Source organism: Astatotilapia calliptera, chromosome 3, assembly GCF_964374335.1.
Source record: "Astatotilapia calliptera chromosome 3, fAstCal68.1, whole genome shotgun sequence".
Lineage (NCBI taxonomy): Eukaryota > Metazoa > Chordata > Actinopteri > Cichliformes > Cichlidae > Astatotilapia > Astatotilapia calliptera.
Genome location: NC_137424.1, coordinates 50711242 through 50725543, shown reverse-complemented (window position 1 = coordinate 50725543; position 14302 = coordinate 50711242). Strand labels below are relative to the sequence as shown.

General features: G+C 39.7%; 1 protein-coding gene across 2 annotated transcripts in view; it reads left to right on the top strand.

The window, feature by feature from the left end:
• htr2cl1 (5-hydroxytryptamine (serotonin) receptor 2C, G protein-coupled-like 1) overlaps positions 1–14302 on the top strand; it is a 227541-nt gene that overhangs the window by 52788 nt on the left and 160451 nt on the right. The window lies entirely within an intron of this gene.

Below are 14302 nucleotides of genomic sequence, written 5' to 3'. Positions count from 1 at the left end.
ATGCCTTTAATACACCCCAGGACAGGATGTGCTGTCCTACACACTAATGCTCTCTCTCTCACTCACACACACACACACACACACACACACAATCGTATTTGGAACAAGGACACCTTTGATCGTGTTCCTCCTGGGTTGTTTATATCTGCATTTCCAGATGTGTCAAACAAAATTGAAAACGGGCATGTATTGATGCATGATGAGCAGCACATACATCATTTCAACAATGTGTGTAATTTCCATTCTCTTATCTGGACAAGTGAATCCTCCTATCCACATTTCCTTCACTTTTGCTGCTCTCTGGATTGTTTTGGGGGATTAGTGTTATCTGTTGTGTCACCACCCACCTTTACACTGTACAGACAGATAACTTCATTAGCAATTTTTCACAAGGTAATTGGATCCTGGGTTTTTAGATTTGCCTTCAACGCAAACAAATCTCTTTTGGTGGATGAGTCAGTGTGAGCTTCAGGGCAGCACCAGAATACATAATGAAGAGGTCCGTGTTTTGTTGAAGGGCACTTCAGTGACATTGCTGAGGACAAAATGGAAGTTCATTTAAAAGGAAACTTTTTCATTTGAAGCAATCAAATCACAATGGCAAACAGGTTGGTCAGGCTACGTGTCACTTAGCACCATTTATCAGCTGGACTTGTGATCTGTAAAACTGGAAACTATCTTAATATGTTTGGGTCCACGTTAGCTCCATCCATCCATCCATCCATCCATCCATGTTCTTAACTGCTTATCCAATTGATGGCAGACAAGCAGCAGCAACAGTCACCTTGTATCTGACTTGACCATGCTTTTATTTTGTACTGTTTTTTACTCAATATGGGGCAAACAGTTTGGCTTGCTTTGTGACTAGTGTAGTAAACAGGCATCTAAGAAATCTCTTATCTAGTTTTGATGAGTGAAATGTATTTTATTTTTATATTACGTAATTAAGAGATCTGACAAATACTAAAAGTATTGGACTGCACCTTTTAATCACTAAAATGGACAATGCTATGGGCCTATTTTTCTAGACTTTGGCCTGGGGTTCCAGTGAAGGATAATCTGAATGCTTCAGCTTACCCAGACATTTTAGTTAATTTTAGTTTTCAACAGTTCCTTTTCTTTTCCGGCATAACTATGCAACAAGCACAATGCAGTGATCATAAAGACATGGTTGATTTGGAAGAACTTTGCTGGCCTGCACAGATACCTGACCAGACCAACATTAAATACCTTTGGGATTAACCAGGACTTAGATTGTGAGCCACATTCCCTCAACAAACATCAGGGTCCGATCTCTAAAATGTTCTTCTGGAATAATGTGCAGATATTCCCACAAACTCTAAAACCTGTTAGAAAACCTGCCCAGAAGAATCTAAGCTACATTTTAAAGTGGGATGTCATCAAAATGGCTGTAGGTGTAATGTGTTCATGGACCTACTGTATATGTGTGTCTCTGTAATGTAATGTCTTGCTAAATAAGGTTGCTAGCATTAGCTGAGAGTGAAAACCCCCATAAGCGCTAACATGCTAAACAGACGTTTAAGTCTTTGACTTGGTTCACTAAAATAATTCTACTTTGTTTTGCCTTCTACCAGGTGTGAAGCGCAAGGGTAATTCTATATGTTCAATAAAAAATGAATAGTAGTTTGTTTCCCCCAGAAGAAATATTGGTATCTGCCTTATTTAGCTGAAATGGTAGACATTGTAAGTTGGGGAAGCACTGCTAACTCTAATTTGTAACTCTGAATTACATTGAAAAACAATGTAATTCAGAACAAAAGCGGCAAAATCGAAAGTGGCACTTAACTTCTAAATCCAAACTCTGGGACAGAAACATGTAGCACACACAAAAAACAGAGATGACAAACACATCCTCTGAAAACGGACAAAAGGAAAGAGAGGCTATACACACAGAGACCCACTGAGGATAATCAAGGCAAGAGGAAACAGCTGGGGAATGAAGAAAGCTGAAAGCAATTAAGGTAATGACAAAGGAGGAAGTGGAACTAAATATAACTAAAGATACAAAATATAGGAAAGAATTAAACAAAGTTTAAGACTACATAACAAGATACAAGAAACACAAAGGCTACTCTAATAAACAGAGAAACACAAAAATGAACATAAAGCAAAATAGTCACTAAAACTGAACTCAGAATAATAACCATCAAATGAGAATGAGACTGTGTCTACTACAATAATGAAAACGAAGTCTCTAAAGTAACAATGAAGAAAAAGAAAACTAAAAATTCTCAAAAACAAGCAGAAACCCACAGATCGCGACGGTCCTTGATAAGAGAACAGATCCATATCAAGATATGTCAGCTTAAAGTCAGCCTGTGTTTGCAGGTTGTATCACAAACACCACTGACATTTGAGACACAAAAGGCAAAGCATTTTAATTAACACATGCTTCCTTCAGTTATCGCTCTGTCAGGTGGGTGCACTTGATGTTTCTCTGAAATGTCAGGGGAGTTTTGTTAGTTTTCACCCACCTGCTCTTCAACTTCACCTGCTTAGATTTGCTTTTTATGTTGCATGACAGTGATGTGCATGTAATCAAAGTCTGCACCAGCTTAACAGCAAACTTCATTCTTAAAATATATTTCTATTTTATGTTCCAAATTAGGAATTTTCCTAACTTTAAAATATATGGAAATGTGGCTGAGCAAATATGGAATTGTGGTTTTAAAAACATGGAAATCCTGAATGGGACATTCCAAAAAAAAGTGAGCAATACTCTTTGGAGAAAAATAAATGGTAATACAAATAAATGAATGAAACATAAACAGGGAATAACAATGAAGAATTAAAATGATGGAAGACATGAGAGGTAGAGAGATGGATGAAGGTGATTTGTAGAGACGAAAGGTGAGAGAAGAGAGGTGGTGGAAATGATGAGGCAATTGAAAGAAGCAGTCAGTTTCAGCCTGTCCCTTCCTTGTTGGCTTGGAGTGAATACATCGTGTGCTTCATCATGTATTTGTCATCAGGCCTCCCAGACAAATCACTATTCCTTTATTGTTCTGAGCAGGCAAAGTGACTCTAATTCTGCTGGTGATCGAAAAACAAAATTATAGAGCGTCAGTGAGAGCAGAGATGGAGGGAGGGAGGGAGAACGTGGCGTGAACCTCATGAATGGTGTGAGTAACGAGAGACGGGCTGAGAAACGACTGATCAAAGACGAGCTCGGCAAATGAAGGATGAGCGCAAGGAAGGAATTACAATGAAGGTATGATTCACCGAGAAGTGAATGAATATGGGAGTGCGTGAATGGCACGAGTGATTAAGGTATGGACGGGCGGAGAAACAAATTGAGTAATTGGGAGGTGGAGCAAGAAGAGGAGGCAATGATGAATGAGGGAAAGGTGACGGCACAAGGAGGGGAAGGAGACTTTGAGAAAATGTCACTTCTGCCTCATATTCCACTAAATAAACAGTTGTGTTTTCTAAACAACATTTCCTCTTTCAAGGTCTGTAGCTTGAAAGAGGAAATGGGCACTATTAATGAAAACAAATACCGTATTTCCCGGACTACAAAGCGCACCTAAATATTAGCCGCACAAGCTAAAATCAGGGGAAAATCCTGTTTTGTACATACATTAGCCACACCTGACCAAAAGCCGCAGGTGTTTCAATGTTGACTTATCATATGTAAGAGAATATGCACAAAGGGAATTGTCAGGAAAGAGATGGCTGTTTGGAGACATCACTTTTATTAATATTTTGAAAAACAAGTTATGGGTACATATTTGCACATGTAGTACATAACAATAACCTACAGCACACCAGAAAAATAGATTCGGCCTACCTTTTAGGCTCAGGTGCAGTGACACAGCTTTAACAAGAAGAAAAGTCAGTCATTCACCACCATCTTTCTCTTCTTCCTACGCACTAAAACCACCAAAGTCCTCTTCTCCAGTGTCGGATACAAACAGGCTCATGATGGCTTCGTCATCCACTCTTCTTCTCTCCTTCGTTGTCACTTTCAAAACCAAAGAAATCCTTATTGTCAGTGTCAGAGTCGAACACCCTCAGAAGGGCCGTGGCGGTGTCCTCCTCTCCATCATGCAGCAGTCCAGCCCTTCAAAATCCGTTGGTGATCGTGGATGTTTTCACACTTTTCCACGCTGTCAGAATCCACCGGTGGAGTTGGGCATAACTTGCTTTTTGGGCATAACTTGCAAGTTTATCGCCGCTCATCATCCACGACTCCCGCTGAACGCGTAGCGCTACTTTGAAGTTTGTTTTTCGCGCTACTTCGTACGGCACTACGTTGCCTGGCGGACGGACATGTGACTAACATACCACTCTTGAACCCCGATCCTTCCGCCAGGCAACGTAGTGCCGTACAACAGCGGAACACACAAAACAAATCGTCTTACGATATGACAAAAATCACGGACAATCCATAGAAAAGCCGCACCTGACTAAAAGCCGCAGGGTTCAAAGCTTGTGCAAAAAGTAGCGGCTTATAGCCCGACATTTACGGTAATAACATATCTATTTTTAACTAGTGACAACCTCTGGATTACTTTAAAGCACAGGTGTTGAACTCCAGGCCTCGAGGCCTGGTGTCCGTGCAGGTTTTAGATGTGTCCTTGATCCAACACAGCTGATTTAAATGGCTAAATTACCTCCTCAACATGTCTTGAAGTTCTCCAGAGCCCTGGTAATGAACTAATATTCTGATTCAGGTGTGTTGACCCAGGGTGATATGTAAAACCTGCAGGACACCGGCCCTCGAGGCCTGGAGTTCGACAAACCTGCTTTAAAGTAATGGCCAATCTTGCCTTCCTACATTGTATTTACAGAAGAAAATCAGGTATGTGGGCTGTTTTGGGGAGGTTAGGATACTCTACTATCTACAATCTGCAGCAATAATAATACTATGATTTTACAATGTAAATCTCAGCTGTATCTGTGTCGTATAGGCAGGGTACACCCTAGACTGGCTTAAAAGTAGCATTTCAGAAAAGGAACATCATACCAACATACCAATATGGTGGTAGTAGTGTGGTGCTCTCGGGCTATTTTGCTGCCTCAGGTCCTGGAAGACTTGCTGTGGTAAAATGAACCATGGATTCTGTGATCTACCAAAACATCCTGAAGGAGAATGTCTGGCCATCTGTTCAGGACCTCAAGCTAAAGTGCACTTGGGTTCTGGAGCAGGACAATGATCCTAAACCCACCAGTAAGCCCACCTCTGAATGACTTAAGAAAAACAAAATAAAGACTTTGGAGTGGCCTGGTCAAAGTCCTGACCTGAATCCGATTGAGATGCTGTGGCATGACCTTAAAAAGGTGGTTCATGCTTGAAAACCCTCCATTTCCTCCACAGTCTGTAAAACACTCATTGCCAGTTATCACAAACGCTTGTTGCTGCTAAGTGTGTCCCAACCAGTTATCAGGTTTAGGGTTCATTTTTTCACACAGGGCCATGTAAGTTTGGATTTTTTTCCTCTTAATAATAAACTAGGGCTGTCAACGTTAACATGTTAATGCGTCATCATGATTAATGTGATTACAATCTTTATCATATTTTACCCATCTGGAGCGCAGAATGGACAAACTGCCTGAAATATGTTGATAGAGACATTTCAGGGGTCATTCTGCGCTCCAGATGGGTAAAATACGGCAAACACTTTTAACATCTTAATTGTGTAGACATTTTTTGCCCATCAAAAGCCCTCATGCAGTAACATAGACCACAGTCTAACATCAAAAACTGTATGACAAACACCTTTGAGAAATTTTTTTTTTTCTTGTTCACACTAAAATGCATAAACTGACTAGCTGGTCATCCAAAGGCTGAGTGTGCAATCCCTTGTGATTGTAAGGTGATATCACAAGTCACCTAGTAGGAATCAACCGCTCGACAACCAATCAAGGTTCAAGTCAAAATGACTGTAATCACTCTCAGATTTGCAGGATTGCAAATAATTGTTGTCTGATTTATAAATGCAGATTGCCAACGCGTTACCAGCAATCTAATTCAGTCTTCCTGTTCCTATATATTCCTACAGCAAGGGAGCTTTGCCAACTACAGTGCCAATGTCATTTTGCAGTTCAGTGGCTATCCTGCATCAATTATCACTACTATCACAATTTGAAGGACTCTGTTAATTTCTGTTTCAAACCTGTGAGTTGTCCTATCTGATCCCGAAAGGAAAAACAAACAGAACCGAACAAAAAACATGTTAAACCTAAGTCTGTAAATAAGCACAAACTGCAGAAAACTACAAAAGAAAAACACGGTTAATCCTTGTGCTTTAAGTGATAACAAATTAGTGTGTTTATCTATTTACAAACCTATATACAAAAACCCTGTTGTTTTCCCCACAAGACACAACACACAGAACCATCACAGATGTTTGGAGAGGACAAAACCACTGTCACTTACTGCCAGGGGAATGCTGCTGGAACCAGAGTTTTTAGAATGGCCAGATGTTAGACCAGATAAGGACCAATTAGCAGCTAACACACTGACAGCCCAACCCATGGGTCGAACCAGTCAGGAGACTTTCCAGTGGTATCGCAAAGATCTTCAAAAGTAGAGACATAACATTGTCATACTAAGACAGTTCACAGAAAAAAACTCTTAAATATAATGAAAACAGTCAGGGTAACAGTAGTTAATGTGAATTTCTGTGTAATATGAGTTTCCATGTTTATAGGCGGAAACAGATTTGCAACGTATAGCAAAAGTAAATGCCAAGTTGAACCTATTCAATCTCGAACTATGAGCAGACTGACTCTGTATTATTCACGTTTCATTTACATCTTGATGCACCAAAGTTGTACTCAAGACAACTAACCGCAAATGGTTGCATACCTGGTTTTTACAGTGTGACTGTATCATTAAACAGAGAGACACACAACAGTTTAGAGTCACCACAGTCCAAATATCTCTTGAGCCCACTGTCCAAATGTTTTTGGACTGTGGGAGGAAGCGAGAGAACCCACACAGGGACAGGGAAAAGATTCAAACTCCAGCCTTTCTAGAGCCACACTGAAACTTGAGTAGCACAAACTGCCACCAAATTAAATGCTCTGTTGCTGCTGATAAAGACTTAAAATCTTCTAAAGCAGGGGTGGGGGAACTCCAGGCCTCGAGGGCCGGTGTCCTGCAAGTTTTAGATGTGTCCTTGATCCAACACAGCTGATTTAAATGGCTAAATGACCTCCTCAACATGTCCTGAAGTTCTCTTGAGGCCTGGTAATGAACTAATCATATGACTCAGGTGTGTTGACCCAGGGTGGTATGTAAAACCTGCAGGACACCGGCCCTTGAGGCCTGGAGTTCGACAAACCTGCTTTAAAGTAATGACCAATCTTGACCTGTGTTTTTAAAGGAAATTTACATCTGATATGCTAATGATAACAGTTTAAAGTAGAAATGGTACTATAGTTCTACCTCCCTTGTGACCAGGGTTTGGATACAAAAAGACAACATAATCCAGATTCTGGTAATCATCCAAAGCACTTGTAGGAGTCTTAGTATTCTCCGATCCCTTGTGCTGAATTTGGATTTTTTTTTTATTAATTAATGCATTTTTGTGTTATGCCATAGCTGCTGCAATGGTTCAAAATACACTTATCACTCAAGTACGCAACAAATCGTGTGCAACCCTCAGTTTAATCCACACTAACGGGTCTCAGTCATTCGTCGGTCCCCTCTGCTCCCTCTTAAGGGTGAAGCGTACTTCAGCATTGGATGTACTGATTCTGTGTGTTATCCCTTTGTCTAATTTGTTTCAGCATCAGCTGAATTCACACATGCACTGCTGCCCTCAACTCAATATAGCAGTCAATCTCCCAGGAACTCACAGAAATAGAGTGGCCTTTATGCGTCCTGCCATTTGCATGCACTAAGCAGATGGCACATGTGGAAGTGTTTAAAATGGGGAATCTGGCACAGACTAACTCTCGTCACATAGTTCATGTAAGATAAGTTCATACGCTGTTAGGGCCTCATTGTTTTGGCAATTCCCACATCTGTGTGAAAACAGCATTGTGCTCTTGTTTGTAAACATATGCTTCTTTTGTCCTTCGTATGCTACTACTGTACATCTACTCATTTACTTGTGATGAGACTTATTTTTGTTCTTGTCAGCTACTTCCTTCCCCCTGTAGTGCCACACACGCCAACACTTGAATTACCTCATGCGTCTTCAGACATACACTGAACTTTCCCAAAAGGAAACTTGGATGAGTCGTGCACTTAAGTTAAATTCTACCATGGGAGCAGTGAGCGTGATAAAACAATCCGCCCAAAGGCAAAAAGCACTCCCTTTGCTTGAACATTCAACTACATCACCAGTTCTTTATCAACTGATAAAGTTACTGGAATCATTACACATGTCAGTTACCATTTATCCCCATCACTCACTGCCAAGACTGTTTTCTTTAGAAGGTAAGTGTACATTTTGATGTGGGACTGTATTTGTTCTACATAACAACATATTCAATATAACACGATTCTTTCTATTTTGCTTCCAAGAAGGCAGACTTTTTGTGAAGTCCTTTCAAAGCTTTTCTTTGGACCTCGGCTGCTTTTTCACTCATTTTCAGTCCAGTCCTTGAACCTGACCACAGGAATGTTTTGTTAATTTCACCTGACTCACAAGTCATTCAAGCCTAAAAAGGCAATTACCTCAAGACAAAGAACCATTTGTATCTTTAGGCATGACTTTACTAATGGCCGATTACAAACGCACATAATTGGTTCCCAGTTCTTTAGTTGAACAAAGAAAACATGCCAAAGATAATATGCTCTTGCAGTGGTGTTCAGTGTGTCCTTCAAAAATTGAGGAAACTGGACAATCAGAGGAGAAAAGCAAAAAACTAAATATTTACAGCAGATGAACAAGTCACGCCCTTAAGAAAGCGGTAAAGATTCATCAAAAACCTGACACAGGATACAAGTGGACCTTCAGATGATCCATCTGCTGTTCACTGAAGCCTCGTCAGAAATGGTCTCAGTGGAAGGGTGGCTGTCAAGAAGCCATTCTTAAGGAAAAAGGCTGAGGTATGCCAAACTACACAAGAACTGGACTGAAGATCAGTGGCAACAGATCTGATGGAGTGATGAATCCAAAATATTTGGTAAAATTGTCATAAATATGTATGGAGGTGGTCAGAAGAGAGTCCCTACAGTGAGAGTCCACAGCCATCTGTAAAACACGGAGGAGGCTCTGTCATGGTTTGGAGCTGCTACTTAAAGAAATGGCAAGAAAACTTTGTCTTTAGTGTTGAAGAATAAAGGTGGTCATGGCTGGTTAAAACTATACAAACTCTGTCTTTGCCTTATGTATTATATTTCCATATTTCCATAAGCTGTTGCACTCATTTCCCCTTTTCCTTTAAAAATATGAGAAATGCGGCGGTTGCTCAAGACTTTCCGACTCTGTATTATGTGTTTAGCTACTGAAAATCCAAGCTTTTCTCTGATGTACTTACCCATATTTAAGCCCTTAATATTCATTAGCATGAATGTAGTCCAAGACTTATCAAATATAGACTTTGTCAAAGCACCTCTTGATTCAAAACTCTTTCAAGATAACAATACCACAGCACCAGAAACAAGAAGAGCTTTTCTGTCATCTTTATGGGGTCGTACCTGTTAGACCACCATGGTGCATTATAACCATTATGCACAGCTTCCATTATAAGAGTCCCACACAAAGTATTTGAAAGGTCATATGTATTATATTTCATTCAAAGGATGCTGATGTTTATAAAATAAGCTCATGCTCAAAACAAAAAGCTTTATTGTTCCTCGTGAACTTCAATTACTGAAGCAAGGACGACCTCGTCACACAGTTTCACATCAGAGATGGGCAGTAACGCGTTACTTGTAACGCGTTACTGTAATCTGATTACTTTTTTCGAGTAACGAGTAAAGTAAGGGATTACTATTGCAAAATCGGTAATTAGATTACCGTTACTTTCCCGTAGGAACGCTGCGTTACTGCGTTACTAAAACCGTGATTTTTTGCGAGAATGTCTCACGACAGTGACGTAAGCGAGTGCGCCGTTAGTGACAACAGCTGTGTGCAGATCAACAATGGATCACATATCGAGTGCGGGAGAGAGTATGAGCATGCAGCGTTTAAAGCGTGGAAGTACTGACCTTACTTTGAGTTTGATTCCATAAAAAGTGACAAAAACATTAGCGTCCATCGTGCGTGGGAAGAAAACTTCTTTTTACAACGAAAAAAACCCCTAAACTTCCAAGGAAGCACCAAGAGCGCAACGACGTAATGGGAAACTCACAGAGACACTGCCGTATCCTTCCACTGACCGCTGCACACCTGCACCAGGGTAAACCTCCGCCTACTGCAGTCCTGCTTTACAGGTGAAAATAGAGCAACAGGACCGCTGAGTCTTTGACTTTATTTATGTTCTGCTGTGTTTTACTTGCATCTATTTGAAAGAGTGAGTGTAAACACAAAAAATATTTTATTTTATGTGCTGGAATGTGTAGAAAATAGGTTTAAATATTAAACAAATTTCTTCCAGTCAGAGAATGTTGCATATAATTAAATTTTTGCTTGATGCATAAAGTTAAAAGATTAAAAATGATAAAACAAGTTAAAAAAAGAGACTTTTCCATTTGATTACATTTTGTATGATGGATTATGTAGAAAAAGTAGAATTGGGCTGAAAGATCTATCACTTTATCACCTCTTCAGGTTGTAAATCGTGTTTTTAAAAAGTAACTAAGTAACTAAGTAACTAAGTAATTAATTACTTTTGAAAATAAGTAATCAGTAAAGTAACGGGATTACTTTTTGGGGGAAGTAATCAGTAATTAGTTACTGATTACTTTTTTCAAGTAACTTGACCAACACTGTTTCACATACAGCTGCATCAATAGTTAAGCCTCAGGGAGTATTGTGGCCACCCTCTGCCTCTTACCCTCTTTCTAATTCAACAGCTGCTGCTTGGCTCTTTGGCTCTGCCAGTTTCCTGAACATTTGTTAAGCTTGGCACTAGACTAAAAGAAATTGTGTTTTCCGTCCATGTTTGGGGACAACTAAGAGAATGAGTAGCATGGCAATGAGGTGTAGTTGTTACTGCAACCAAAAGCAGCAACATATTGGGAGCATTAGCCATAGGATGCCAGAGCCATGGGAAAGGATTTCAGGGTGAGCACATTTCCAAAAAACCTCAAATTTAGGTATGCTAAATGTTACATTAGCCATGTTAGTCATAAATATAGCAAAAATGACATGTTTTTCTTTTTACAGAAATATATTTTTGCAGGTGTACGCTAATGATGGATGTTCTGTTTTTCTTAGGAAGTGACACTAACCCCCACAGAGATGTAAAGGTGTATTGTGTCTGCCTGTGCAGGTTTTCTGCATAAACAAATGTAAATCAGCAGCTCAGATCCCATTTCACTGCGGTGGTTCTTAATTACTTTGACTCTTTAGCTGCATCTCCAACAAAAAGTGTTGACAGTGCAGGATGAATTCAGGGAGGACTACTTCAGTGGCAATTGCTTCTTTCTGCTCCAATGAATGATAAAGACATAGGAGGACTTATGCGTGCGTTATGTGTATGTGTTCATCAATATGCTCTCTACCGGGAATGATCAGACTTGATAATTAAGCTTGTGTTATAAATCAGGTTATATGGAGTTTACTTGTATGCCTATACTGCATTTCGTGTTAGATAAAGGTTTTGCTACCCATTGCATGTTTACCTTTTTGCTTATTATAACTGCTACAGTAGAAGTCAGTGTTTACAACGAGGGAAGCTTTATCAGGTGTGATCAGATACTCCCCATTGTCATGTTCCACTTTGTCCAGTTCAATTTTACTTGTCTGAAAAACACTCCCCTGTTTTACTGCCCGATACAGACAGCCGGCCTTTTTCTTATGTAATTGTTATCCTGTCAACCTGTCAACAACTGTAAGACAGGCAGGCTTTGACCAGACTGCCTTTAGGTGCCTGCATTTTCTAGTTCCTGTGTCAGAGTACTCTGCCTGATCAAATGTTGGAGTCTCTGGACCTTCCAGGATCAGATGCCTTTACAGAGTTTTGGGTTTTTGTTTGTATTAAATTTTACAATCTGTTTGCATGGTCACTTAATGATGGGTAGAGAACTCTCACAGCTCTAAATATATATAACCAGTATTCTTTGCTAAGCTTCGCAACTGTAACAAAACATACTGGGGTATTCTGAACTTTAGCGATATCAAAATATAAAGTATATATATAAAAACACACCTGGATTTCGTAAAGTGTGTTTAATTTCATCCAACAGAAAAGTCGCCCACTAGAGCCTCCAGGTCTGGTAACTAATCTACCCATGATGCTTTAGGTTTGTAAACAGTTTGAACCTTATATTTGTAGCCTTTTAGCAAATTGCACCCATTAATATGTGATGAATTAGCTAAGTCCACAGTCACACAGCCTAAAGACCTGTAAAATGTGCATTCTCCAACCAGTCTCTGATTCGTTTCTGGGCCTGCATGAATGGGGCTTTAGTGCTCTATTTATTTATTTATTTATTTTATTTAGGACAGTGCATGTTAATGAACATAAATGTAAAAAAAAATTACATGAATGTAAACATACCAGATTATAGCCAAGGGCTAATTTCCATCTGTTGTCCTTAAGCATAAAAAATAGACATAATAATTCATAAAAATTCATCATTCATTCATAATAAAAACTACATCACCAAACTTACACATACACACCATTCTGTTTCCAAATAAAACATTAAAACTATACAACTCATACATGATCACACACTTGATTTGTCCGTAACCAGTTTTTAACCTTTGCCTTAAACAAATTGAGTGTAGAGCATTCTCTAATGGGTTGAGGAAGACTGTTCCACAGATGGCCTCCCTTGACAGAGAGGACGTTCTGCCCAGATGCTGTCCGTCTGTGGGGTATAAACAAGTCTCCTCGGATTGAAGCTCGAGTGGTCCTGTCTGAGCTTTCTTTATGCCTAATGAACTGCTTTAGTGGTGGTGAAGCAAGGGAGTGTAAGACTTTATATATTAAACTCACTCTTTTAAGTTTCACTAAGTTATTGAAGTTCAGTAATTTATGTTTTTTTAACACATAAACTCCCACACGCAAGTGGTCAGGGAATATAGTGGGTTGCCAGCTACTGTATAGACCTGCTTGACTGGGGCCTAAGAGAAGTAAATGTCAGTGTAAAATTACATTATTTGCATATGAAGAAAGTTAGACATCATATTATCAATCTGTCCATAAATCCATCCATCCTTTAATTTTTTTCCACAAATAGAATTGATGCTCACGGTGGGTTTATATATAAAAAAACATGCATATATGAGTTGTCATTTCATTCATTCCCTTTGTACTGAGATTGAAGATCCATCATATGCATCATCTTTCCTGGCAGAATTGCTTGTTGTGAGCTGGTCAGAGTGGGCTTTTTTTACTCTTTTTACTTTAGAAACGAGAAAAAAAAGATAAGGATCGAGCATACTTGTATCACAGTTGACCGGCTGACTTCACTGAAGCGCTTCCCATCTCTGCTTGACTGTGAGCCAAGTAGTTTACACAGCTGGTGTAGTGCCTGTTAGGGCCTGGATGGCATATGACTGGGCAGCTAGCAAAGGCTCACCCATGCTCTGTAGAGTATCTGCACAGACACTTTGCTTGTACAAACCACAAGTCAACACCATCTACTAAAGGTTGTATTCCAGTTCCATTAAACTGCATTCTGAGTTATGATTCAGAGGAACTGTAGGAATATTTTCTTTGCATTTTATTGATTAGGCTCAGACAGCAAAACATTTTAGGTAGTGCTGTCCTCTACCAGGATGTGTCACAAACAAGAATTAAACACCACTTGCTTAAGAATATGCTTGAAAATGTGTTTAGTTATTCGGGAACATAATTTTTTGGGAGGACGGTCCTGCACGGCACTGTTTCTTTAGAGAGCAGTGAACAACTGAAAACAGCTTGCAGGTATGTGTTCATGCATTCAATGCCTTCTGTATCGATTTCTGCCTTCACTGTGTCATGATGATTGATTACAGACAGTGAGAAGAGTGACTTTTATGCTGATCTGGTGAAGCCCGCCCAGCCATGAAGTATGGGTGGGTGAAAATATATTTAACGCAGGCTTGTGTTCAAACATTTGCTTGCTTAATGCCTTGATTTTCTACACTGTTGAGTAGACATTTCGAGATTGTTAGATTTAGATTTACTGTGTTTTACCCTCAGGTCTTCTGTTTGAAGCAACACTTGTTCCCCTCCAGGCGAGGCACCACCCATATCTTTCATTCTAGCCATAACACAT